Consider the following 27764-nt stretch of genomic DNA (forward strand, 5'->3'; position numbering starts at 1 on the left):
CACAAACCTAGGAGCAGAATTACTAGATCATATGGTAAGTATATGTTTAACTTTTTAAGAAACTGCCGAACTGTTTCCCAAGTGGCTTTACCCTTTTACACTCTCATCGCCAGTACATCAGGGTTCCAGTTTCCCTACATCCTCTGTCTGCATTTGGTATTGTCAGTCTTTTGATTATGGCCATAGTAATGGGTGGGCTGTAGTATCTCGTTGTAATTTTCAGTGGCATTTCCCCAATGACTAATGATGTTGAGTGTTTTTTCTTGTCCTAAATATTTATTAGGGAAAAAAATATTTGAAATAATAGTATTTTGAGCAGGAAATATGAAAACCAAAAAATGATGGACTCTGGCCCATGTCCAAACATTCTCCATCAGAGTTGCTAGGACAGTGTTTCTCAGTGCAGACTACTCGCATCACAATCACCCAGAGTTTGTGTTAAAAATGCGCATGACTCCCTAGCCTGCAGATTCTACATCTGGGTAAGGGTTCCAGACACTACACCATTCCCTATCCCCAACACTGGGTGATTCTTATACACACTGGAGTTTGAGAGCTTCCACCCTAAACCCAAGGTGCCTTTGCTCACCTGGTGACCATTACACTGACGGCAGGTTCAGAAATCCCTACTGCCTGAGGTCCCCATCGTGGCGCAGTGGAAAATGAATCTGACTAGGAACCATGGGTTGCGGGTTCGATCCCTGGCCTTGTTCAGTGGGTTAAAGATATGGTGTTGCCGTGAGCTATGGTTCGGATCCCACATTGCTGTGGCTGTGGCTGTGGCTGTGGCTAGCAGCTGTAGCTCCAATATGACCCCTAGCCTAGCAACCTCCATATGCCACAGGAGGTAGCCCTAAAAAACAAAACAAAACAAAAAAAGAAAGAAAGAAACGAGTACCTCTGGAAGAAACCTTGGCCCCAAGTATGGTGAACTCAGTGTATAAATCTTCAGGAAAATGAACTTCCTGACTCTAGATTTCTTCTGCTGGAAATAGAAAAATTAGAATTCAGCAGATATCTATCTGCTGTATGCTGTATATAATCTTTGCATGCTGTTATTAGGCAAACAATTGTAAGAATCTGGTTCCCACCTCCTTTATAAAGTGGACTGGAAGACACGAGAGTGCATGTGGGCTCAGTGGGTGGAGCTCAAATATGAAAAACGGTCTCCATCAAATTCATGAAAACATTAGCCAGTTTTGACAAGGATAACTCTGTTTTACTATAATTTCCAAAAGAAAGGCCTTTTTTTTTTTCTTGGTCTTTTGTCTTTTTAGGGTCACACCCTCGACATATGGAGGTTCCCAGGCTAGGGGTCGAATCAGCTGCTGGCCTATGCCACAGCCACAGCCAAGCCAGATCTGAGCCTCATCTGCGACCTACAGTCACAGCTTACAGCAACAACCGGATCCTTAACCCACTGAGCGAGGCCAGAGATCGAAACCGTGTCCTCATGGATACTAGTCAGATTTGTTTCCACTGAGCCACGATGGGAACTCCCAAAAGAAAGGCTTTAACTTTATCATTGGGTCAAATGAAAACTCACCACTAGATGGTTCCCGTCCTTCCTCTCAGGATGGTGAGTCTGGTGGTCCAGGATTGTGCAAGTGTCTTAATCAATGTCACCAGCTCCTCAGATATCCACCTGTTAAGGATGACTGACCAAAAAAATTTAAATACTGCCTTTGGACCCAGGGTCCATTATCATCACTAGGATATGCTTCAGGCATAAGTTTGTAAGCACTGTTGTTTACAACACCCCCAAAATAAGAATCCAAAAGGCCATAGCCATGCCAGGCTTTGGCAGGATATTTCACTTAACAAGGAAAGTTTAGGTCTCAAAGGGACACATTCTTTGTACACCATGAGGATGACTTATTATTATTTTTTTTTCTTTTTAGGGCTGTACCTATGGCACATGGAAGTTATCAGGAGGCTAGGGGTCAAATCAGACCTGCAGCTGTCGGCCTAAACGACAACCACAGCAACGCAGGATCCGAGCTGCATCTGCAACCTACACCACAGCTCATGGCAATGCTGGATCCTTAATCCACTGAGTGAGGCCAGGGATGAAACCCGCATCCTCATGGACACTATGTTGGGTTCTTACCCCACTGAGCCACAGTGGAATTCCACAAGGATGGCTTAAAGCAGAAAATGTTAATAAAACCAGTAGAAACGGGGTCAAAGATCTTAAAGTGAAGGTGGATCTGATGGTGTGGAATCTTACCAAGATGCTGCTTTTCTTTCCATAAAGGAAAAGCTAAAATGGAAATCTTCCCATTTGAACTTCAAACTAGTTTTAAATACTTTAGGGGAAAAAAATCTACACACACGACAAACCTCCCACTTAGACACCCTCCCACTGGCTGGTAATTCTCTCTGAATAGTTTGTGGGCAGCACCCCGGCAGTCGGGACATCATTGTGCTACTCTCCCTGTCTCTGGGGACATTCAAAATACGCACGTATGACGGCAGGACTCATCTTTGTGGGATCCTTTCCCTCCAAGTGGCGACTTAGAGACACTGTGAGGTGGAATTACTCTGGAGGAACCCAGAAATGCAAACATTTATGGAATTACTAGGCACAAATTACTTGGCAAGGCAAATTGGAGCAATTAGCCAACCTTTGTGACGAAGGAATGTTGAGCGTGAAACAACTTGAGAATGGAATAAAAATGGACCTATTATTCCTTGACTCAATTAAGTGCACATAATATAATTCAATATGCTTTTGCCAAACCATATATTTATCTGTGCTGTGTGAGCGTGAGGGTGAGGGTGGGGCTGCTTCTAAGAGCGATCCATTCACACCAGCCCAGCTCCTCCCCCACCTTGGAAGGGAAGAAACTAGTGGTTCCTTCAAACTGGATGAGAACGAGCCCCGTTGCATAATATCTTGTACACAAGAAAAATGATGCCAGTGACACTGAGTTCCTTTTTGTAATGGTTACAGATTTCTATAGGAATTAGTGATGCAGAAACAATGTGTGACTTTTTTTCCTCCCTCCAGATAAGCCCAAATTATAGACGTACTCTTCTCTGTATTCGCCCAGATGGTAAACTAGACTCATCGGTTGGAAAGGAGCTTTAAAATTGGCACACAGTTAGCATTTCTGTTCTACTCAAATAAAAATATCAAGAGGCCTGTCAATAATTTTATACTTCCAAGGACCAGGAAACCCTTTTCTACTTTGTCTATCCATGTTGTTTAAAAAATGTAACCCACGTGGCTATCATTAAGGACCATCGTCTAGGGGATGAATAAATAACCTGTGACTCGGGGCCACCATCAGAGCTTGAAGGGACTGGATGGGTGATCTGGGACACACTTCTCCCCTGCAGGTCTGGCAGACCCTCATCTTCGGACTCCTTGTCCACGCCTGGCCCCCAAATCTCTCAGTTTCGAGTATGTGCCCAAAATGGCACCAGAGAGCTGGCCGCAGGCTGCACGGCCATCCCAGCCCCACCTCGTAGTTCCAAAGAGACTTCTTTGTGGAATTACTTTCTTCTGTCACCTCTTACTCTGTCTCTTTTGACCTCTACATTTTTTTTTTCTTTGAGAGTCATCTTTGCTATAATGCAAATACTTGCTTTTATTCCACAAACACATTTTTCTGATTCCTGGAATATACTAGTTGGCAGTGTCTTGGCATTTATGTGTATAAAATTTCAACTTTGAATATTTTCTATGTTAGGACTCTTTTTTTGGGGGGGGTAACTGCTAAATTTTGAAATAATTTCAGAATTTCCAAAAAGCTGCATGAATCGTACAAAGAATTCCTCCATAGCCTTTACCCAGATTCTCCAGTGGTTAACATTTCCTCACTTGCTTCATCATTCCGTCTCTGTGTAGATACAGATTTTCTGGGTTTTTTGTCTGAGCCATTTGAGAGGAAGCTGTAGCATGATGTCTCTTTACTCCTCCATCCTGCCGTGTGTCTCTTACTATGAAAAGTATTGCACTTCAGTGCTGAAAAAGGAAAAAGCAGATAAGCAAAAAGAAGGAAAGTAAAATCCATCTGGAATCTTGCTACCCAGAAATAAACATTTTGCTGGATATTCTTTCAGTCCTTTTCTTTGCATCTATTCGAATTTTTCACCCAAATGTGACACTCTACATACACTGTTAAGCCCGGCTGTTAGAGGCTACATAGCACAGCAGGAGAGCCCTGGTTCTGGAGTCAGCCTGGGCTCCAATCCTGGGGGGTACCACTTACTATCTGGATTCACTTCCTGCGGCTGCTGGAACAAATGACCACAAATGAGGTGGCTTAAAACATCAGACATTTATTCTTGCCTCGTTCAACAGGCCAGAAGTCTGAAATCGAAGTGTCAGCAGGGCTGGTTCCTCCTGGAGCTCTGAGGGAGAATCTGTCCCCAGATTTGGGTGGCTGCCAGCAACCCTTGGTCTCCTTCAGCGTGAGGACACCTCCATCCCTGCCTCTACCCTCACATGGACTCTATCCCGTGTCTGTGCGTCTCAGATCACTCTCTTTTCTCATGTAAGTATACCAGGGTGATCTCATCTTTAGATCCTTTGTGACCTTTTCAAAGACCCTATTTCTAAATAAGGTCACATTCTGAGGTTCCAAGTGGACATGAATTTGGCTGGGGGGACGGGGGCGCAGGGACACTATTTCTCTCACTACATTAGCACTATGTTCATGGATAAGGAATACTTCACCTCTCTGGGTGCAAGTTCCTGGGGTGTTTTAAGGACTAAATGTGATAACACACATAAAGCTAAGGCACAATACCTAGGACATCGTAAGTATTCAATAATTGCTAGTTATATATTATGACAAAAATATGATTATAACAGTTTATTCAGAATAACCTTTTGGCTATTTAGATTTTTTTCCCCTTTTTTGGTTATTATAGGAAGACTCAATAAATATCCTTGTGACTTTATTTTATTTTGGCCACGACCCTGGCATGCATAAATTCCCAGGCTAGGGATTGAACCCACGCCACAGCGGTAACAACACTGGATCCTTAACCTACTGAGCCACCAGGGAACTCTACTTGTGAGTTTGTTTTTGTGCAAATAATTCTACAGGTAGTTGTGGGTTTTGTTTTGTTTTTGTTTTTGATGTGTTTGTGGGAGAAGGTGAGCTCGATGTCTTACTCCTCTGCCATCTTGATCCCTCCAGCATGAGTCTGTTTTTGAAAATTTTTTTTTACATGTTCGTGATTATTGCCTTAGCCGAAATTATTCATGGTTCACAAAATTTTAAGGCTTTCTGTGTCACGGTTCCTTTCTTGGACTGCGTGGTGTTATGATTGATTTCCATCATCCATTTGGGGAAATCGTCTTTTTGCACAGCTGTCTGGAGACTTATCTTAGTTTTCCCCAAATTACCATTCCTGGAGATACACACCATGAGGGAGATGGGACAATGCTGGTGCGTTTGTTCACGAGTGGGTCTCCAGCAGGGCCTGGAAGGGAGTGGAGCACAGCGGGATGGGGGTCCCGGGGCCAGGGCTGGGTGGGGGAGGGGAGGTTCTACATCGCAAACTCAGTCACTGGATTCTGCAAAGCAGTTTTGAACACTCAGGTAGACGGTAAACCACAGCAACCGTGGCAGGAAAACAGCCCACCACAAATAAAAGCCTGAAGCTCCAGCTGACACATCTTAATGAGAAATTGCTCAGCAGTTCAAACATTCTGGCTCAAAGCCTTCACCGCATGTTGAGGGACGGAGAAGCCATTTTTCCGGGGCAACCCTCCGGCCACAGGTGAGTCCAGCTCCTCCCTCCACCTCCTCCTGGGCACAGAGGTGAGCTCAGAGGGGCAGGAAACAGAAAGGGCCTAGGCACCTGCTGCAGCCAGAGTGCTGGGTTTCCAATTTTAACCCTGCTCTTTATTATGTCAGAACACAGAGTGAGCCACACAGATGCACCTGCAAACCAGGTGAGAAATGAGGAGATGCACGCCCGTCCACTAAGACGCTGGCATTTGACAGTCTCCCCCGGAGCAAAAACACAAGCCTTTAGTCAGCTTCTTTTGACCACAGTTAGAAAATATCACCAGGGCAGGTGACCACAAATGGTATTTAAAAACAGCTTGAGGGTTTGAGGGGGACTAAGTCTGAGAACTACTCCCCCCACCACACACATGCAGGCCCAGCTTTTTTTCTTTTGATTGACATTCTTTTTTTTTTTTAAATAACGTTTGAACTAGTTCTCAAAAGTCATGAATTTGAAGGCGAGTGGGTCTAGCTGAAACATCTATATTTAGCTTTGCAACGGGCTTGTGAAAACTTGTTTTTATTTTGATTGTTGTGGGTTTGCACCCCTGGAGTTTCGTTTTGACTTTTCGGGTTAAATGAGTTTCAAAATGAAACTCATCCAATTGTCAAATTTTCCCCGTCGTTTTACTTTAAAAACTGGAGCCTCTCTTATTCCAGAGGTTCTGGCTCTTAGTTTCTCTTCTCCCTCCCAGTAGCAAGCTATCACCCACCTGCTTTGTGTTTACCGCCTCTTTTCTCTTCTTTTAATACCTTTAAAACAAAGAGCGGAGGCCAAGGGAACGCCCTTGGCTGAGGTGTCAAAAAAGCTGAGCTCATATTCTTGCTCTTGGGTGGCGAAGCAAATTTGGTCAGATCTGGGCTGGTGTCCCCTGGAGAAATAGATGCAAATAAAATCTCTTCTCTCTGTTTTAGGGGGCTGTGACCAAAAATCCAAGTTGAACTTGACTGTCCATGAAGGAACAATATTCCTCCTAAGTAAAAGTTGCTGTTATTACATGGATGGATTTGTCACTGAAATGTTTTTTGTAAACATTTGAAGCCGGGCTTTGGAAATTGCAGAGTGAATTGCTGCTACCCCAGAAAGGTCCAGCCTCAGACAGGTACTCTGACTGGTGAAAGAAGAATGAATTCTGAAGCCAACTTGTGAAAAGATAATAAGGCAAATGAGTTGATCAACACTCTAAACCTTCTCTATTGCCATAATTTATTGGGATTACTTTTCTTTTTTTCTTCTTATGGCCATACTGGTGGCATATGGAAGTTCCCAGGCTAGGGGTCGAATTGGAGCTGCAGCTGAGGCCTGCACCACAGCCACAGCAATGCTGGATCCTTAACCCACTGAGCAAGGCCAGCAATCGAACCTGCAACCTCATGGTTTCCTAGTCGGATTTGTTTCCACTGAGCCACGATGGGAATTCCTGGGATTACTTTTCTAATGTCTGTTCCACTTTATACAAGATGGTTAATAAGCTCCAGCCATATTCTGCTTATATTAATGTCTTAGTGCTGCTATAAGACATCACCATAAACTGAGTGGCTTTAAGCTCAACACAAACTTATCATCTTCCAGTCCTGGAGGTCAGAAGTCTCAAAGCGGTTTTCCAGAGCAAAAATCAAGGTGTCAGCAGGGCTGTTGTCTTTCTGGAGGATCCAGAGGAGAATCTGTTTCTTGCCTTTTCCAGCTTCTGAAGGCTGCCTGCATTCCTTGCCTCATGACCATGCGTCACCGTGCCGCTCATAAGAACCTGGTTCACCTGCATGATCCAGGATGATCTATCTCCCCATCTCAGCCTCCTTAATGTCATCATATCTGAAAAGTCCCTTTTGCCATGGAAGGTGGTGACATACTCAAGGTTCCAGGGATGTTGGCACTTTGGCAGGCCATGAGTGAGCCTGCTACAAGCCACAAAAGGAGGGACCCAATGTCCCAGTTTACTGTTGATCCCAGTACTTAGCACACACCCACATCATAGAAAGCACTTGATTACTAGGTATAGAATGAATGCAAGCGCGAGATCATGCCTGCTCTTGGCACGTGCACTCATCAGATGCTTATTAAGCACCTTCTATGAGCCAGACCTACAGGGTGTGGAGCCGTCCTGGAGCACACAGGCAGCCCAGGCGAAGATGGAAAGGAGCATGCGTTTAAGCCCTGGGTGTTCGCAGCCCAGGGAACAAAGGCACTGAGGCAAGGCTGTTCGTACTCTTGCACTTTCTTCCTTTAATTACTGGCTGCTGTTGCATCTAAGAATTCTTTGAACATATCCCCTTGGCAAATATGATTAATTATATTCAGATTTATTTCTTTATTTCTAGTTTTCTCCCCCCCTGGGTACTCTTCTGATATGTTAAGGAGTTTCTACTGAGAACTATTAAAAGAATCAATGATTAAGTCTCTGCAGAACCTCCGCATCCCCACCGTGTGCCCCACGAAAACTCAGGTGGCTCAAAGGAAGTCTGAAGTGCAGTTCAGGAACACGAGAAGTTAAAGGGGCTTCCTGAGCCAGGCTGGGAGTCTGAGCACTTTGATTTGATGTGTCAGTGTGCTTCGGATTTCAAGTAGGGCTCATGTACACATAACCTTTCAGGATAAGCCTGTTAGCAAGTTATGGCCTGCTGGCTTGTGCACCACCATCGAGAACCTGAATCCCCTGATTCCACTCAGGACAACTCACGTGAGTTACAGAATACCACGTGGTTTAAAGCCCTTCTCCACCAGGTCTTCTGGGCTTTGGAAGGGCTGTGACAAGGCAGGTCTTCTAAGGAGCCAAGTCCCAGACTCCAGTCTACCCCAGACTTGGGTTTTGTTTTGTGTTTTTTTTTTTTTTTTTTTTTTTTTTTTTTGCATTTCTCCCCTTTTCCCTTATCTCTCTCCATGCCTCCACCTCCTCCCACCTCCCCCACCCCCCAGTCTGAAACAAGTCCTCTTTGCCTAGAGGATGAGCAGTCAGCTTGGAGGAGGAGGTCAGCGGGAGGCTGCAGACAGAGAATTCCAGATCTGTGGCAGCCAGGAAGAGCAGAGGTGGGACATACCAGCTGCTGGTTAGTCATGTCTACACAGAGGTCACTTCAAAGGTCAAGGCTATCTGCTCTTTGCAAACCCACATTCCCCCCACACCTCCAAGTACACCAGGCACTTGCAGAAATCTTTACTCACCCATTTCTGAAAGGTGGATGTGTCCTCCCAGAGTCTGAAGGGATGTATGTCTCTGTTGTTCAAAAGGCATGAGTTAAACTGTGAACACATTTGACCCACGTTTAGTCTTGAAAGCCTTTCCTCTACAAATTCTCATGTCCTATTAGCTGATTGCGCTCCTGAGCACGAATGATTCTGTTTTGCTGCCCTTTTGGTGGTGGATGTTGGAAAAAATACAGAGTGTTAATCCCACACACCTGCTTTCAATTCTGCCCATGTGGGTTTGGAGTAGGAGGTCTGTTCACGCCGAATCTCTCTACACAATTTTCAAAAACCTGCATTTTTCCATGCTAACACATCTCCGCTTGTCAGCACCCAATTGAGTTTACACGCACACACACTCACACATACACACATACTCGTGTTTACACTACACCATTTATTTTCTCAGAGGGGTCAGCGAGTGTGAGCCAGGATGACCACTAGATGGCAGTATGTAAAACACTCCTGATGTGCTCAGGGGAACGAAGTTTGAGGACCACCCAGAGCTGGGGTTCCCAGATTTTATCTGTAAAATTTTTTATAAAGAAAAGAAAAGAGGTAGATGCAAACCAGTACATTTAGAATGGATAAGCGATGGGGTCCCTACAGCAGAGGGAACTATCCAATCTTTGGAATTACAACATGATGGAGGATAGTATGAAAAAAAAGAATGTATGTCTATGACTGGGTTACTTTGCTGTACGGCAGAAATCGAAGGAACACTGAAAATCAATTATTCTTTAATAAATTTTTTAAATTAAAAAAATAAAAGAAGAAAAGGGGGAGCACTCCATCGGTTTGTCAAGTTTTTACTGTTCCAGGGACCATTATTAAGATATAAATCAACTTCCACTGCTTCTTAAGAGAAACGTTTTAATCATAAAAAGTAGGAAGGGAAGAATCTCAAAAGTAGGGATTATCTTCTAAATGTAATAAATGTTGTTTTCTGAAAAATACTGTTCTTGTGTTCTCATTTTCATGCAGACCAGTGGAAGAGTCATCGTGATCAAGCCTTTGGGAAATAAACCTCGAGGAAAATGCTTGCACTTTCGTACAGCCCAACTGACTCTAAGATTGTAGTAGGGTTTCCATCCAGAGACACAAAGGAGAATCAGGGATTGCCATTTGATCAAACCGGCTTTGACAAAATGCACTAGGAAGCATAAACACACAAGATACCCCCCACCCCGTACTGGCTGCATCACTATTGAACCACCTGCCTCGTTGCCTGGACTACCTCTTCTGGATGGGCCTGTCAAACTGAACCTCAGCAGAGCTAGGCCTGGGGGGACTTCCCATCCGCCTCAGCCAGGTGGGCATCTTGGCATCTTGCTCTACCTCACCAAAGAATCTGCACTAGGGAGTTCCCATTGTGGCTCAGCAGGTTAAGAACCCAACTAGTATTCATGAGGATGCAGGTTTGATCCCTGGCCTCGCTCAGTGGGTTAAGGATGTGAGCTGTGGTGTGGGTCACAGATGAGGCTCGGATCCCATGTTGCTGTGGCTGAGGCTGTGGCGTGGGCTGGCAGCTGCAGCTCCAATTCAACCCCTAGCCAGAACATCCATATGCCACGGGTACAGCCCTAAAAAGCAAACACACACACACACACACACACACACACACACACACACACAAGAATATGCACTAGGACACTGGGACCCATCTCAGCCCCCTTCTGTGCCAGCACTGGGGTAATAAGACACTATTCATGGTCAAAGAATGTGCTAACTACTCACAGAGTGACACAAATAGTAGCCTTTAAATCAGAGAAACCCTCACTCCAATTCCATGGCTTGAGCAAGTCACTTCAGCACTCTAATCCTCAGTCTCCTCATTCGAAGACCGGGATCATGATAACATATACCCCTGTTAGCCTTTGTTAGAGAAAAAAAGGTCATGTATATTAAGTGTAAACATAGTGCTTTCTCTGTGCTCAATATACATTAACTCATATTAATAAAACAATTTTAGTGCAGGACGTTCCTTTCTAGAGGGAGGCAGGCTGGGCCACTCCCCAGAGATGCTCTTCTTTGCGATGAGAATGTGATACACTGTATTTGGGGAGAAGTCAGCTCACCACATCCTTTGAGTCTCGGATTTCCTATTAACAGCACTTACTCTGTAACCGGTCACAACACTGAAAGTGACCAGGATGTTACACAGCCTGAAGATTTGTTTTTGAAGTACAGAGCAGGAGATGTGGAATTTTCCTTCTAGAGCTGGGGCAGCCCTGCTTACTCAGAAGAATGATGATTCCTGGGTATTCCTAGGGTGGGCAGCCCCATTAAGCATCTCCTTCATTCACTTTTCTACTTAATTCAGCAGAAGGTCCCACAGCAGGCATCTCTACACAGTCATAGAAGCCTCTGACGAGGTTGGATGGAGAGCACAGAGAAAACTCCAGATAATCAGACGCACTGAAACTGCTACCACGACACTGGAGTTGCAGGATGACTCACCCTGGGCTGCTGCAGGAAACTCCTCTGGTCGCTGCCCTGGATCCTCAACGGTAAAGGGTCCCTGGAAAACTGTGCTTGGACTGCCACCTAGTGGTTACAAAAAGCAAGACTCGGTCTGGGCAGGATTCTGCTTCCCCAGTCACACCCACCACAGTTATCACCCAGAATCAGCATCTCCTCAAAGAAATTTTAGAAGATGAAAATTTTATTCACAGATTCACAACCTAATTCCCTATTTTAATTTGGTTTAATTATATCATCCACCTAATACACTGCAACACTGAGATTCAAGGTAGGGGCAAAAGCACCAGCCTAGGGAGTCTAAAGGCTCTTTTGAGTCACTAGCTCACTGTTCAACTTCGGGGAAGTGGCTTGAACCTTCCATTTTCTCTTAGGAAAATGGACATTAACAATATGCAGAGTTTAGGCGGCTGCGAGGTCTGTGCATGAAGCCCCTTTATAAACTGTATGATGTTCTCCCCTTTCTAGCTTCCTGCTCCTGTTTCCCTGGGATTCTGCACCCCGATGTCCACACCCACCCTTCAGTTAAACCAGTCAGCCAAACCCCTGTCCCCCTTCCCCTTCCCCGGGAAGCAGAGGCCTCCTCTTCTTTCGTAGTGCTGGAAATAGAACACAGAAACCAAACCAAACCAAAACAAAACAAAAAACAACAGCCAAAAAAGGAAAGATCCAGCCCAGGATGTGCTCATAGAACAGTTAACAATGAAAAGAGTCAAGGGAGACTTCTGCCATCGACAGCCTGCACTCACCAGGAGAAAATTCACTCAGAGGACAAAACACTGTGGCAGGTTGTCACCAGAGTGGCGGTGCTGAGGCTGCACCTAGTGACGGCACCCCACACGGAGACAGAGGGATCTGCTTGTTCCTCAGCCTCAGCCCTGGCCCTGGGCCCTCCTGCCTGAACTGGGTAGAGATGTCCTCAGAACAACTTCCTGCCCCGCTCAGGGCCCCTCTGATCTCTGGAATTCACCAGGGATCCCACATTCCACACGCAGGTCTGGGCTCCCGTAGCTCAGGCCCCACCTCACGTCTCTGTGGGGCTGATTGCGGCTCACTGGGTGTCCCGCGTCCCCAGCTGACTCACAGAGATTTCCAACCTTGCATGATGATGCACCCGTATCTGTAACTTCATTTTAAGCACACACCTCACTATGAATGTTTATTTCCATAGAAAGAGGCACTCCTGTATTAATATACAGTGTATGCTCTAGACATTTCAAAGGATGAGAAATTAAAATATAATGCATGTATGCATGTAACGCCTATGCCCACAAGTAGGTGCGTCCCCTTTTGGGCCTGGGACCTTTCTCTGACTGGTTAGAGCTGTGGTTGGGGCACATGGAGCTTGTATGGGGACCCTCTCCTGAAGCCCACCATGGATTCAGAGACAGAGGTGATGTTTGCTAGGAGGGGAGTCAGGTGTGAGGAAGAAGCATGATTCTCTTCTCAAATCACACCTTCCTCCTGGGCGTCTGATCAGCCAACAGCCACACGTCACGAGAACCTGGGACGCAGAGGCCACTAGCTTTCTTGTCCTGTGTTACAGGATCTTGCGATTCTCTGAGACGACTCCTGTCATGATTTTCTGAAGAAGAGAGGAGCAGTTCTCCAGCAGCTCTACGGGTTCCTATATGTACATTGTACCATTCCATCCCCAAAGCCATCCTGAGGGACAGGCGTGTGTTCCCTGCTGCAGAAGGAAGCTGAGGCCAGGAGAGGATAAGTCATGCCCTCAGGCCACCTGTCTCCTCAGAAGTAGAGTCTGCCTATTTGTAAAGCCTCAGACTAAGCCCGCAGTACGAGGCAGGGCCTGGCTATGCATGAACATGGAACTGGACATCCTTGGCCCAAACTCCACTGGCAGTAGAGAGGACTCTTCTTACAGTGTCCTCTACCTTAAAAGCAAAGATTTGTTCTGTACTTAGTCTCCTGTGGTTTTCCATGTGGCTGGTTATAAGGGTCATTACTAAGGCTCGTCTACTCCCCATCTTCCCCACTAATCTACTATCAAAGAACTAGAGGTTCCCACCTTTAGATTTTATTTTTTTATGTTATTTATTTATTTCTTCTTTTTATAGCCACACCTGCAGCATATGGAAGTTCCCCGGGCCAGGGGTAAAATCGGAGCTGCAGCTGCCAGCCTTCACCACAACACCAGATACGAGCTGCATCTGCAACCTACACCACAGCTTGAGGCAACTCCGGATCCTGAACCCACTGAATGAGGCCAGGGATCAAACCTGCATCCTCACAGAGACAGTGTTGGGTCCTTAACCCATTGAGCCACAATGGGAACTCCTAGCTTTTGTTTTATCTAGTGATGCAAGAAGTGGAAGAGATAATCTACCTTCTGGTCCAACACTGTAGCCACTAGCCACATTTGGCTACCTACATTTAAACTAATTAAAATTAAATAAGAAATTTTAAAAGAAGATTTCTCTCTGGCACTAGCCATATTTCAAAGGTTTAATGGCCACCTGTGGCTAGTGGCTAACATATTTAAAGTACAGAAGTCAAACATTTCCGTTCTCTCAGAAATTTCTGTCCGATGGTACTGGTAGACAGAAGCATTGATTTTAAAACAAGCAAGAGATTAAATGCTTCGCTTAAGGTCTGTGGCAGAACTATGAAGGAAACCCAGTTTTCCATATTTGAAAGCTAGTCTTCTCGTTACTACACTGGGGGGGGTGTCATTTAAAAATGCCCAGGGGAGGAGTTCCCATTGCGGCACAGTGCTCACGAATCTGACTAGTATCCATGAAGACATGGGTTCAATCCCTGGCCTTGCTCAGTGGTGGGTTAAGGATCTGGTGTTGCTGTGAGCTCTGGTATAAGTTGCAGATTCGGCTCGGATCTGATGTTGCTGTGGCTGTGGCTTAGGCCAGCAGCTGCAGCTCCAATTCGATGCCTAGCCTGGGAACTTCCATATTCTATGGGTGCAGCCCTAAAATAAATACGTAGATACATACATACATAAATAAATACATAAATAAAATGCCAAGGAAGAGGTTTCTCAATGGAGTGTTAATACCCATCATCACAAGTTAACATAAAGGACCATCTAGTCCTCCCTGGAAGAAGCCAGGTTGGGCAGTGTGGACGGCCAGGAGGAATCACAGGAGAAGAGTCTCCATCATGACTCAGGGCATGGGTCAGGCAAGCCTAAAGGTAGGGCAAGTGCGTTATCCATGTCTGTCTTGCCAGCCCTGGACCAGAGCTGGGACTCCATTGTGCCAAGGGAAACAGGGAGCCAGGGGTAGCCCAAGTGGCTGGAGATCAAGCAAAAGACAGTTAGGGAAGACTGGGAACTCTAACCAAGATCTTCAGCAGGAGCAGGGTGTCTCCCTGCTGGCTTGTCGCCGTCTTGTCTGGGCCCTCCAGATTTATGCTCTGCTTACTGGGCTGTACCACACCATTCTGGAGCTGTTGAACTTTGCCTTAGTTCATGTCATAGGAACCTTGGTAATGAATTTCAACGCATTGGGAAAACACAGATGAGGCATAGGTTAAAAGTTTAGTTTTGTTTTCAGCAGCTATAGAGCTGAACCGTAGAAGGAAGGTAGGATGGGAATTCAGAAGACTTGGGTGTAATAATAATCTCCAGCACTCTTTGATCTTAGGCATCTCACTTAGCCTCAGTATGCTTAATCTGTGAAATGGATCAACAGTAAGGATTTCTTAGCAGGATTGTTGAGGAGATCCCATAAGGTAATATTCTAGACAGTTTTCTGCAGAGCAGAGAGCCCTGTCTGGGTGTTGATTAGTTATGATCTTTACTATTGTTCCCTCACTTGGCGCCTCTTCCATAGCAGTTAGGGTGCATAATTCTGGGTGGCCACATTACCTTAGGTTTACCAGATGTACGTGTTTCCCCCCAAGATGTATTGTGTTTTTTTAAACCATCAATGGAGCTACCTAATATCCTTATTTGAAGATGATGTAGTCTCAATGTCTGTGGTTTTGTGAGCCAGGAAAGAATAGTTTAATGGTTCAATTAGCTCCTTGAGGAAATACGTGGTGCTTGAGATATGCCAAATAAGCAGCATGCAACCTCTGTGGGGGGACAAGAAGTCAGACGACTTCTTGTGAAGACACAGCTTCCTGCAGAGCCAGATGTAGTTCGCATTTTCCTCTTGCTTTTTCCCAATAGCTGTGCTCAGGGGGGATAAACTTTACTTAACCTAATTAATTTTAATCACAGCTTTCAAATCTCATACTGTGAAAAGAATTACAAATTGGAATACATTAATAGAAGCCATAGTTTATGCTGTAAGCTAATCATGAAATGTGCATTTACATTTTCTGCATGAGTTTGCAATTACCATTAAAATAAAATTCCGTTATGTCCTTTTAAATTACCAAAATGTGAAGAGCAGATTGAGTCAGGCCCATTTTTGTGCTAAATTACCAGAAGATTGTCTAAATTTCCAAGAATCAGACAGCTTCCTCCATTTGAGTTGCAGCGAGGAATGATTTCTAGTCATCTGCTCCAAGCTATTTCCATTTTTAAATAATAGTCTTTTAAACTAATTGCGCAAATGTCTCACCTGCTTTAACAAGTATTCCTTTGAGTTTAGTACAGAGGAAAAATCATACATGTGTTTGTATATATATATATGTATATACATGCATACATATGTGTACATACATGTTAGGTATGTTTAGATCTATACATGTAATTTCGCTTTTAGGTTTCATGTGCACTTTTATTTTATGGATGTAAGTAGATGTTACCTGGCTCCTCAAAGAATCTGAGGCATCTCAGATCTAAACTTAGAGGAAACAGAGGATGTAATAATAATAACACTAATAAAGAATTTATTCTCAAACTAGAATAGAACAGCAAGGCGTCTGTGGAGTATTATCACGGCTCCTCTGCACGTAGGCCTCATGCTTTTTACCTCTTTGCTTTCATGGCATCTCTCTTGGTCCTGAGGCCGCAGCACAGGTACGATCATCTCCATTCTGCAGGTGAGGAGAGTGCATCTTTCAAACCCAGGGGCTCTTTCTATAGGAAAGCTCCTGGCATTGGGAAAGAGGATTTTTGAACTCTGATGGCCCAACAGAGAGGAACCAGGGGCCATAAGCAATGACCACAGACAAACAGCATCCTGATATCTGAATATCAGTGCCTGCAAAATGTGGTCGGGTGAACGTTCCTCTCTAATACAGTATGAAGCTTCAGCGGGTTTGTTCAGTGACCTGGCTGGACTCATTTAGACTTGGGTTTCCTGGGAATATTTCACATCTAATTATGCCTGAGAATGTTCTTAGTATATTGCTGGCTGGTTCTCTAGCAATGGACAGAAACAACTCCCACCACAATAATTCCAGTGATAGCAGCTACCAATTATTGATTGTTCACTATGTTCAGGACACTTCGTCAGATGATAACCCTTCCCATTCAGGGTTCTATCCTCTTTTTCTCAGGTGCATATTCCATTTCTGCCAAAATTTCTACCCAAGATGGCTTTAAGAGGCCCACTAATCAGTTTGTCTCTCTCTGTGCATACCGAGACCACGAGGCCATGTGGAGCCCTGGCTGGCCTACCTGGAGGCAGGTCTCCTTCAGGACCAGGAGGGCCAGGCCACTTTGTCCAAGGGTGGTCCAGTTCCAGACAGTTAATTTTAATCACAACTTTCAAATCTCGTACTGTGCATTTCTCTTGTCCTGCTTCCTCCTGACCTGACACTCATGGCTGATGTCACTCGCTTTTGGATTCAGGTATGGAAAGCAACTTAGGTCTAGGCACAGGATCTCATCCATCATTACAAGGGAGGTGGACAGAGTATGGTCCCTTGAAGACCTGGGCTTTCGCATCCTGCAGTCCTGGGTGTGTACGGTGTCTCCACTGCGTGCCTGCAGGAGGTCGGGTGATTCACTGACCTTTTTCATCTGTTAGTGGGGGGTTACAGTCTGCTTTGCATGGCCTTTGGGTGATGCAGAGTGTGACGTCAGTTTAAAGCATGAAGACAAGTCCCTGGCACATGGTCCGTGCTCAGGACCCTGACTCTGAAGTTCTGCTTAAGCTCCTGCCTCCTTTTCTTGTGTCCCTAAGTGTCTGATTAACTCCTGTTACAGGCACTATCTTGGCCTATTTTTCTGAGCTAGTGCCAGCCCCATCCCACCATCTCATCTCTGCCTCCTTTCTCCCCTCTTCCACCCCTCCATTATAGGTCTGTAGAACCAGCAGCCCTCTTGGACCAGAGGGCCTGGGCTTCTGCTGGATGGGGCCCTATTCCCCGGGTGCAGAGAGGATCCAAATCCGCCCTCTGGAGGTCTGTACTGAGCTGAGGGCAGTGAGCCCACTATGGCCTGTCTAGGTTGGCAGGCCACCAAGGCTGAGCATCAAGTGCTTTTGATCTTGCTCTTCAAAGTGTGGTCCTTGGACCAGCAGCATTGGCCTCACCTGGGAGCTAGTTGGAAATGTACAATCCTGGCCACTGTGTCAGAATCTGCATCTTGACAAGATCTCCAGTGATTCATATGGACATTAAGGCTTGAGAAGCCCTGGATTAGGGCCCCAAATCACCTCTGCAGGAGAACTTGGGCTATTCTTTCCAGTGCTGGTGTCTGCAAAGTCTCTGACAGGTGTGTGTTCAAAACATGCATTAAAGTCAGATTTACTCTTGAAGGACTGGGTTTTTTTCTTCTTTCTATGTTGTTTAAAGCCACCTTTTGCATCCTTTTCCCTGAGACCCACAGATAATACATGATGCTGCCAGCTTGCTTCAGGTTAACTTGCCTGTCCCCATTCCATTCAGGAAAGTCTCCTAGACCGTTACCCCCTCCAGCCCTTTCCTATTATGGAAACAATCTCACACGTGTGTGCCCATACACGTGTGCGCGCATGCACGCGTGTACACACACACACACACACACACACACACACACACACACACACACAGATGCATCCATGTACATCACACACACCAGAGGCCATGCCATTTCCCACCCCCAGACCTGACCTTCTTCTGCTTGGATGTTCTTCATGCCCTCCTTTGATTAGATTTTAGTCATCCTTTAAGTTTCATTTACAGCATCAGCTCAGCCAGGGCCGGCATTTTGCTCCCACAAGGCCTTACAGAAAATGGCTGTGTGATGGTGTTTCCACTGTCACCACATTGTATTATGAAGCTTTGTTTGTGGCTTAATCCTGCCCTGGAAACACCAAACCCAGAGAGGGCAAGGGCCAAGTTAGTTAGTATTTATTCATCTTTGTCTCTCCAACACTCAGCACAGTATCAGGCACCTTCTAGATGCCCCCCAAACCCTTACTGAATACATGAAGCAGAAAAAAGCTTAGCTTGTCCTGGTGGCTTAGTGTTTTCTCCTTTGAAGTTTAATCAGAATGAAATAAAATTACTGCAGACTCAAAGCATTTGGGGGAAATTCCATAAAACCTTGCAGCCCAAGTGGAAAAAACAGATCAAAGCAAAATTAGATGGCAATTTGTTTTTTAAAAATTTCTGTGGCGGCATTTTTAATGAGAGAATATTCTTCTCACTGAAATTAGGGATTCCCAGGGAAAGACCTGAGATGTTAGAGTGTCTCCTAACAGTTTTTTCACCAGCTCTTCCAGGCCCTGCTGAGCAGCCTCTGTGAGGATGCAACCAGAAAGACACTCGGCCTTACACATCTCTCTGCACTTGCCACAATTAAGCCTTTCACCCTTGCTCGCCCTGCGGGGTAGGGGTGGGGGTGGGGGTGGGGGAGGCCTGGTGCTGTTGACTGGATTTGATGGCGGAAGAAGCTCTGAGCATAAATGATGTGCTTGATTCTACACAACTGGACCGTCGCGTGCAGACTCCAGAGCGTTGCATCCTCTTCCTATGTCAAGCAGTTTCCCCCCCCTCCGCCCCCTTGACCTCAGCATGTGATCCCTTGACAAATACTGTACATCAAACCCAGAGGCTCTTCATAAGGAGACTGGACCAGTGGCCAGCATCAGTGTTTCTCAGACTTTGGGGTGTCACAGATCTGTCAAATGATTGGAATGAGGTTTAGACTTACCAGCCCTTTACTGTGCTAATTAGGAATGCTAAGAAAATCTATGATCAGAATTATGTTATTAAATAAATATTTTTTTAAAAGAATGATCTCAGAATAAAGCCCAGCTTTTAAAAAATTGGATACATTTAGCTTCATGAAAAACTCACCCCATTGTCCTGATTTTTCTCATTTCACATCAGGCCAATGAAAATCAGAGATAGTTTAGAGTCATGTTTGGGAGACGAGGGCATCGCTGAACTTTAATCACTAAATCCCCTTGTTTTATTGAAACCCCCAAACCAAGATTTTGTAGCAGAAAACTGATAAGGTCACTGGCAGGTATTGCACACCCACAATAGCTGCCTGCTTGCTCCTTACACAAGTGTGGCAGAAGGCATAGCTCATGGCATTACTTTTCCAGAGTCAGTGTCATGTCTCTGCTTCATGCTCCTTAAAGAAGATGGAGGACTTGAAAGGCTTGACATGATTTTTACCTAGTAGTTTTTGGTAGGATTAGGCTAAGCAAAATCCTACCTGAGGACTTTATCCCATAGCATACCCTACTCTTATTTTTGCTTTGTCTACATAGGAAAAATAAAGATAACTTTATTGAAATTTTGAAATGTGAATTTGGGGGCTTATATGCTTAGGGGAAACTTTTTTTGTCTTTTGTCTTTCTAGGGCCACACCCGCAGCATATGGAGGTTCCCAGGCTAGGGGGTCTAATCAGAGCTGTAGCTGCTGGCCTACACCACAGCCACAGCAACACCAGATCCTTAGCTCACTGAGCAAGGCCAGGGATTGAACCTGCAACCTCATGGTTTCTAGTCAGATTTGTTTCTGCTGTGCCATGATGGGAACTCCATCTTAGGGGAAATTTTTAAAAACAAACCTAAACTCTATGTATGTGATGAGGGAATTATGGAGTAAAAAGTCTAAAAATAATCACTGTGATTGGTTGAAAGAGGGGAAATTGTGGATAGGTTTTTATGTTTTCCAAATTTTGTTACTGTATTTATATTACTTTTAGAATTTTGTCACTATAAAGACATGAGAACAATTTAAAAATTTTATCTTTCCTGACTTTTAGGAATGTCAATGAAATAGCATAAAAGCATGTAGCAATCTAATCAATGCATCTGGCAGATGGTATTTTCTAAGGGGGTTCACAACAGCATCGCCTGTCCCTCAACCCACTGAGGACAGCAAAGCACGCAATGCAACTTCTGAGGCTACATTGTAAAAATGCCATGTACTCTGCTCTCTCGGAATGCTGCCCTTGGAATTGAGCTGCCATGCTATGAGGAAGCTCAGAGGAGCAGCCCACGTAGGAGCCCACATGTAGATGTTCTGGTCAGCAGCTCAAGCAAGGATCCAACATCAACTGCCAGTTAAGTGACAAAAGCCTCCAGATGATTTCGGCTCCAGGCTTTGAGTCTTCCCAGAGGATACCTCAGACACCATGAAGAGACAGCTTTCCCTTCTCTGCCTGGGACAAATTCCCAATCCACAGAACCCCAAATTCTAAGGATAATTAAATGGTAGCTTTATACCTTTAAGGTCTGGGGTTTGTTCCATTAGAAATACTTGTGTAATATAATTCCTTTAGTGAAAATAAGCAATCAAGTGCAAAAACAAAATCCCTGTGCAAACTGTATATCCAAAACATCTAGGAGTTCCCACTGTGGCTCAGCGGTAATGAACCTGACTAGTATCCATGAGGACTCAGGTTCCATCCCTGGCCTTGCTTAGTGGGTTAAGAATCTAGAATTGCCATGAGCTGTGGTGTAGGCCACAGACACAGCTCAGATCTGGTGTTGCTATGGCATAGGCTGGCAGCTGCAGCTCTGATTCGACCGCTAGTCTGGGAACTTCCGTATGCCACAGAAGAGGCCCTAAAAAACAAAAACAAACAAACAAACAAACAAACAAACAAACAAAATGTATATGCAAAACCATTCCTGTGTATACATATAAAGATATACTCAACGAAATTTTTTATTGTGCTAAAATATACCTAAAATTTACTATTTTAACGTGTCGTTTAAATATATTAAGTATATTCACATCGTTATACAATCATCACCATCATCATCTCTGGAATGTCTTCTTCCCAAACTGAAAACTCTGTACCCATTTAATACTAGCTTCCCACTCCCCCCTCCCCTTAGCCCTTGGCAACCATTCTTCTACTCTCTGTTCCTCTGAATTTGACTCCACTAGGTACCCCATGTAAGTGGAATCATACAGTAGTATCATGGCTAGCTTAGATCGCTTAGCATAATGTCCTATAGGTTCAACCGTACTGTAGCATGTGTCAAAATTTCCTTCCTTCTTAAGGCTGAAAAACCCTCCGTTGTGTGGATATACTTCATTTTGTTTATCCGTCTGCTCATCAATGGACTGATTCTACATTTTAGCTATTGGAAATACTGATGCTATGAATGCGGCTGCGCAAACATCTGTTCAAGTCCCCATTTTCAATCCTTTGGGGTATATACCTAGAAGTGGAATTGCTGGATCATGTGGTAATTCTGTTTGATTTTTTCAAAGAAAGAGCATACTGTTTTCCAAAGTGGCTGCACCGTTTAACATCCCCACCATCAGTGTGTAAAGTTTCCAATTTCTCCACATCTTTAATACTTATTTATTGTTTTTATTTAAATAATGCTATCCCAATGGGTGTAAAGTGACATCTCATTGTGATATTTCATTTTTTATTTTCATTTCCCTAATGATTAATGATGTTGAGAATTGTTTCATGTGCTTACTGGTCATGTGTATATCTTTGGAGAAATAGCCATTTAAAGTCCTTTATTTTTTAAATCAGGTTTTTTGGTTTGTATATATTCTTCTAAATGTGTGTATATACACATATACATGTTTTTAAACATATATAGAACAGGGCAGAGGCAGAGAAAAGCAGCCAGTGGAGTGTTACCTCAGAGGGAATGTGCTGGTACTAGAAGACCAGGAAAGGTGAGTTCTTTGCCTTTTATGCCATGTATTGGAGGGTTGCACTTGTCATTAGCATGTGTCACTAATTGATTAAAGAAAGAAAAATTAAACTACCAATAAAATGTCATTTTGCTTAAGTGTCTCAAAATATCTGACTTGAGGTTTTTTCAGTAGTACAACCAAGAAAACAACATCGTCTTGAGCTGATCCTCCAAGCTTATTTCATTGGTAAGATTTTAATGAGAAAACTTCCCTTCATTGTTCTAGTCACAGATGCTCGGCCTGCCTTTTTCCACCTCCCCCTCCTCCCTTCTGGAACAAGCTCAGACTAGGAGAGGAGCCTGTCTCTCTTTAAAGAGACTATTTGTTTCCATGGTAACTTGCCTTCTTCATCTTCAGAGTTGTAAACTGGGAAATTCTATTAAAGGCTTATCCAGGCAGTTGCTTTTGAAATGGTGTCTGATATTAGCTGTTTGCTTCATTCACCTTTGCTGCCCAGCAATCTTTTGAATTTGGTGATTCTGTTTCTATCAAGTAGAGGAAGTAAAATGAAACAATATGAAGCTGATTATAACGGGTCTGACTGGCCCTGCTGTGCACTCTTGTCAGGTACTGTCCTGCGCTGTCCTGGTGGAGTCCCCTGGTGTCTGTGATTGGTGTAGCCCAGGCCCACCTCTGTACTGATCACTTGCAGTGGAGGCCAGCACGCAGCAGAGCTGCTTGGGGAGGCCCCGGAGGTCAGCTGGAGAAGAAATAGAAACTAGCCCTGTTGTCAAAAGTGACTTGGACTATTAATGGATTTCAGATCTTTGCTATGAGATTCTGATATGGCACATGGGGTTGGTTATACCCATGCTGAGAAAGCAACTGTAGTTCAAATAGGTGCAAATAAAGCAAGTAACCAAATTACCTGAGGCTGGTGATTTAAATTTTTCCTGTAGCATCTATGCTTGCAAAGCTTCATTTACTGATTCTGGGAATGGAAGGTTTTGGGGGTTTTTATTGACTAGTGTCATTTATATGCATGAAATCTATATAATTTTTAATGTCTCTGGATACTCCAATAAATGACATTTAAATGAGTTTATAAACATAGAAAATGCCTTGAAAGCGCTTTTCCTATTCAGGAAATTGAGCTATTTTATTCCCTTTGAAAGCAACTTTGCTTGAGTATATTGGAAAAAAAAAAACATTCAGCGGTTTTCCTGTTTTTTTTTTTTTTTTTTTAAGCTAATTGCTGGTTAATAGCTTACCTCCGATTTTTGAACAGATTTGCTAGGTAAAATATTAATATTTAAAAGTAATATTTAGATTGAGATGAAAAAGTTTTAGAGATGGAGATAGTATAGCATTGTGAACATGTTACTGAACTGTACACTTCAAAACGGTTAAAAGTCAACTTTGTTATTTATATTTTACCACAATGAAAATAGTACTTGAAATTTTCCAATTGGAAACTATGAAAGTTTTTGCAATTGCAAAAGAAAAGCACATTAAGCAGAACATAATTATGTGAGAGTCTCAGGCCCCTAGCTTCCCCCCTACCCCAACTTTTCCGAAGCATAATTTAAAAATTAGAATTGTATATATTTAAGGTATACAACTTGATGTTTTGCTCTATGTATATATCGTGAAAAGGTCATTGCCATGAAGCTAACACCTCACATAGTTACTGTTTTTTCTTTTTTGTGGTGAGAACTCTTAAGATCTACCTTCTTAGCAAATTTCAAGTATGCAAGACAGTATTATTTAGAGTCACCATACTGTACTTTCTCATCTTATACCTGAAAGGTTGTACCCTTTGAACAATGTCGCCTCATTCCCACCATCACTACCCAGCCTACCCCAAAGCCCTGGAAACCACCGTCTGACTATATGCTTCTATGAGTTTGACTGTTTTAGATTCCACATGTAAGAGAATATTTGCACTGAGGTATTGTCTGTGTCTGGCTTATTTCATTTAGCATAATGTTCTTCAGGTTCATCCACGTTTTTGCAAGTGGCAGGATTTCCTTCTTTCTTCAAGACTGAGTAATATTCCATCACACACACACACACACACACACACACACACACACACACACACACACTCTTTTATCCATTCATCCATGGACAGACACTTAGGTTGTTTCCATGTTTTGAACACTGTGAATTATGCTGCCATGAACACAGGGGCGCAAACATCTTTTTGAGATTTAGGCTTCTTGCTTTCTATGAAGCTTTCCTTCATCCTTAAAATGACTCCTAAGAAAACCCCAAATTGCCCTTTCATCATCTTCAGTTTTAAGGCATTTTGAAGGCTTCGCCTTTTCTCTGGAGACATTTTTTTTATTTCTTTGTTTCCAATTCTTGCCCTGGAGGAATTGGCTGTCTCACAAGGGTCATCAGAGAACTGAACCACGCCTGACTTGTAAAGGATCTCTGCGGTCAACGGTCCTAGGTCTCTCTCACCTGGTCCAGGGGTCTTTTGTCCTCCCAGGGCAGGCTCCCCTCCTCAGCGCCTCTGGCATGTGGAGAGTCAATGTCTGCTGGTCACTTCCAGGGATGAGTGGTTCTCAACCTCACAGGTCACCCATTCCACCTGTTTCCCTGAACATTCAGTCCGTGGTGTGTCCTGGCCCCATGTGGGGCACTGGAGACACTAAAGGCAAGCATGGCCATGTGGTCCCTGCTCTCAGAAAGCTCACATTACAATGTTTTTCTTTTAGGCCGAAATCTTGTCCCCTTACTTTGGGCCCATGTGTTCTATGTCTACAGAGTCGTAAAGAATGCATGGCAGTGGAGTTCCCGTCGTGGCTCAGTTGTTAATGAATCTGACTAGGAACCATAAGATTGTGAGTTTAATCCCTGGCCTTGCTCAGTGAGTTAAGGATCTGGCATTGCCGTGAGCTGTATTGTAGGTTGCAGATGCAGCTCAGATCCAGCATTGCTGTGGCTATGGTGTAGGCCGGTGGCTACAACTCCCATTCAATCCCTAGCCTGGGAACCTCCATATGCTGCAGGTGCGGCCCTAGAAAAGACAAAAAGACAGAAAAAAAAAGAAAAAAAAGAATGCATGGTACCATTGAGTGAGTGATTGCCATTGGCAAATCAGTGCCAAGAGCCCTGGCATCTTCGTTTCCTTCACCCCGCACAGGAATCCTGTGAGGCAGGGACCACTGCACTCTCCATTTTACCACTGAAGGAACTAAGACTTAAAAGGCTAAGTATCTTGCCCCACATCATACACCTCCTGTCCGTTTCTCCATTCCTATCCACTCATTCACATTCATTCATTCATCAAACATTGGTTGAGAAGCTACTGTGCAACTGGCAATATGAAAGGTCCTGGTGGCTGTCCTTACAGAACTCACAGCCCGGTATTGGGAGAGGATAAGTGAGCAGACTGATAAAGTGCAGGGGCAGAGCTGTGAGAGAAGTAGGCTCTGGGGTGATGCCAATATGCACAATGTTCTCTCACTTGGTCCAGGGGTCCAGTCAGGCTCCCAATTAACACAGCAGCCCTTGCTGGTCTCGGCCAGCACCTGGCCCTGCATCCATCCATTGACTGCATCCAGAGTGAACTGTTTAAACTCTGAAACTTGGTCACACTCAATCCTTCTTTGTCCAGCTAACAATTTTTTTTGAGTGCCTACTTCATTAGTTTTTGGGGACAAGGTAGTGAATAAATCAGATATGGTCAGGGCACTTATAGAGCTTGCAAGGTAGGTAAGAAACAGAAACAGGGAGTTGCATAGGATAATTAAGAAAAAAAATCATAACGCTGCTGTGGAAAACAGTTTGGTGGTTCTTCAAAAAGTTAAGCATAGAATTCCCACATGACCCAGAAATTCTATTTCCAGATACATACCCCCAAAGCTGAAAACAGGTACTCAAATACTAGAACGGGAATCTTCAAAGCAGCAGTATTTACAAAAGCCAAAAGACAGAAATGTCATCAACTCAAATGTCCATCAATGGATGGAGAAACAAAATATGGTCTATCTATACAATAGAATGTTACTTAGTTATGTAAAGGAATAAAAGTACTGATAAATGCTACATGGATGGACCTCAAATACATGATGCTAAGTGAAAGAAGCTAGCTAGACATATGGTTACGTATTTCATGATTCTTTGTTTGTTTGTCTTTTTAGGGCTGCACCCATGGCACATGGAGGTTCCCAGGCTAGGGGTCTAATTGGAGCTGTAGCTGTCAGCCTACACCATGGCCACACAGGATCTGAGCCGCATCTGCGACCTACACCATAGCTCACGGCAATGCCAGATCCTCAACCCACTGAGCCAGGCCTGGGATGAACCTGCAACCTCATGGTTCCTAGTCGGATTCGTTTCTGCTGCACCACATAGGGAACTCCTGCATGATTCTTTTTTAATATGAAATATACAGAATAGGTAAATTCATAGAGACAAAAAGCAGACTGGTGGTTGCTCGAAGCTGGGAAGAGGGAAGAATTGTGAGTGACTGCTTCATGGGTACAGGGCTCTCTTTTAGGGAGAGGATGAAAATATTTTGGAATTAGAGGTGGTGGTTGCATAGCATTGTGAAAGTGACTGAACTGTATATGTAAAATGATTTTCTGTTTTATGAATTTCGCTTCAAAAAAAAAAAAAGCATAATCAAGGAGCCTATTTTCGATTGGGAGCAAGGAAGGATTTGCTGAGGAAGCACTGTCTACACTGGGGCCTAAAGGCTGAGCAGGCGTTAGTGGGGAAAAGTCTTTGAACAAGTTCCTGATAAGGGGTGTGGATGGAGCTGAAGGGGAAGACAGAGGCCAGAGGAGGTGAGGATGTGTAGGCATGTGATGTGTCTCAGAGCCTATCCCCGCACTGATGGGCTAAGCCAGGGGCAGTCAAATAGTCTCATGCATACGGCTCCGTGAGAATGAACTGCAGGGGAACGGAAGCAGAGCAGGGATGTGGGAAGGATGCAGCCATAGCTGCTCAAGGGAGGGGTGACAGTGATTTGGCCTAAGGCTCCCTGGGGCTGTTACTTTGGTCCCCACCCCTCCAGTGACACGAAAGCACCTCATAAACCTTCCCGGTTCTCCGGGTTCGCCTCTCCCCCTGCTTCTGCTTCCGCCACAAGGAAGGGCCCTCAGTACTTGTAGTTTAAGAGGTAACACAGTCTCTTCTGCTTCAGGCCTGGGAATATCCTGCTCCCACTTCAGGATCCTTAACCTGCTGAGCTACCATGGAACTCCAGAACTAACTGATTTTTAAAATAACACCATAGTTCTAATGGACATAAAATGCTTATGCTGCAAGTGCTCACCTGTTTTCATTTCTCTTTAGGATCTGATTTTTAAAACATATTGTGCCTTCTGTCCTCAGGGGATGGTAATGGTGCTTGCCTCAGAAAGCTTATGAGCACTGAGTAAGTTGATACTTGTTAACA

At 44.2% G+C, this 27764-nt stretch overlaps 1 long non-coding RNA gene across 4 annotated transcripts; it reads left to right on the top strand.

The window, feature by feature from the left end:
- Positions 2040–13544, top strand: LOC102157779. 4 transcript variants are annotated; one of them, XR_001306009.2, is made up of 5 exons: positions 2040–4505; positions 5548–5742; positions 6669–6856; positions 9919–10246; positions 11261–13544. It is a non-coding gene; the product is annotated as an uncharacterized LOC102157779 (long non-coding RNA). The 4 variants fall into 4 exon arrangements; XR_001306010.2 differs by having other exon boundaries at positions 5562–5742; XR_001306008.2 differs by lacking the exon at positions 2040–4505 and having other exon boundaries at positions 5078–5742; positions 11261–11444; positions 12962–13542.

This window comes from Sus scrofa, chromosome 1 (genome assembly GCF_000003025.6).
Source record: "Sus scrofa isolate TJ Tabasco breed Duroc chromosome 1, Sscrofa11.1, whole genome shotgun sequence".
Classification (NCBI taxonomy): Eukaryota; Metazoa; Chordata; class Mammalia; order Artiodactyla; family Suidae; genus Sus; species Sus scrofa.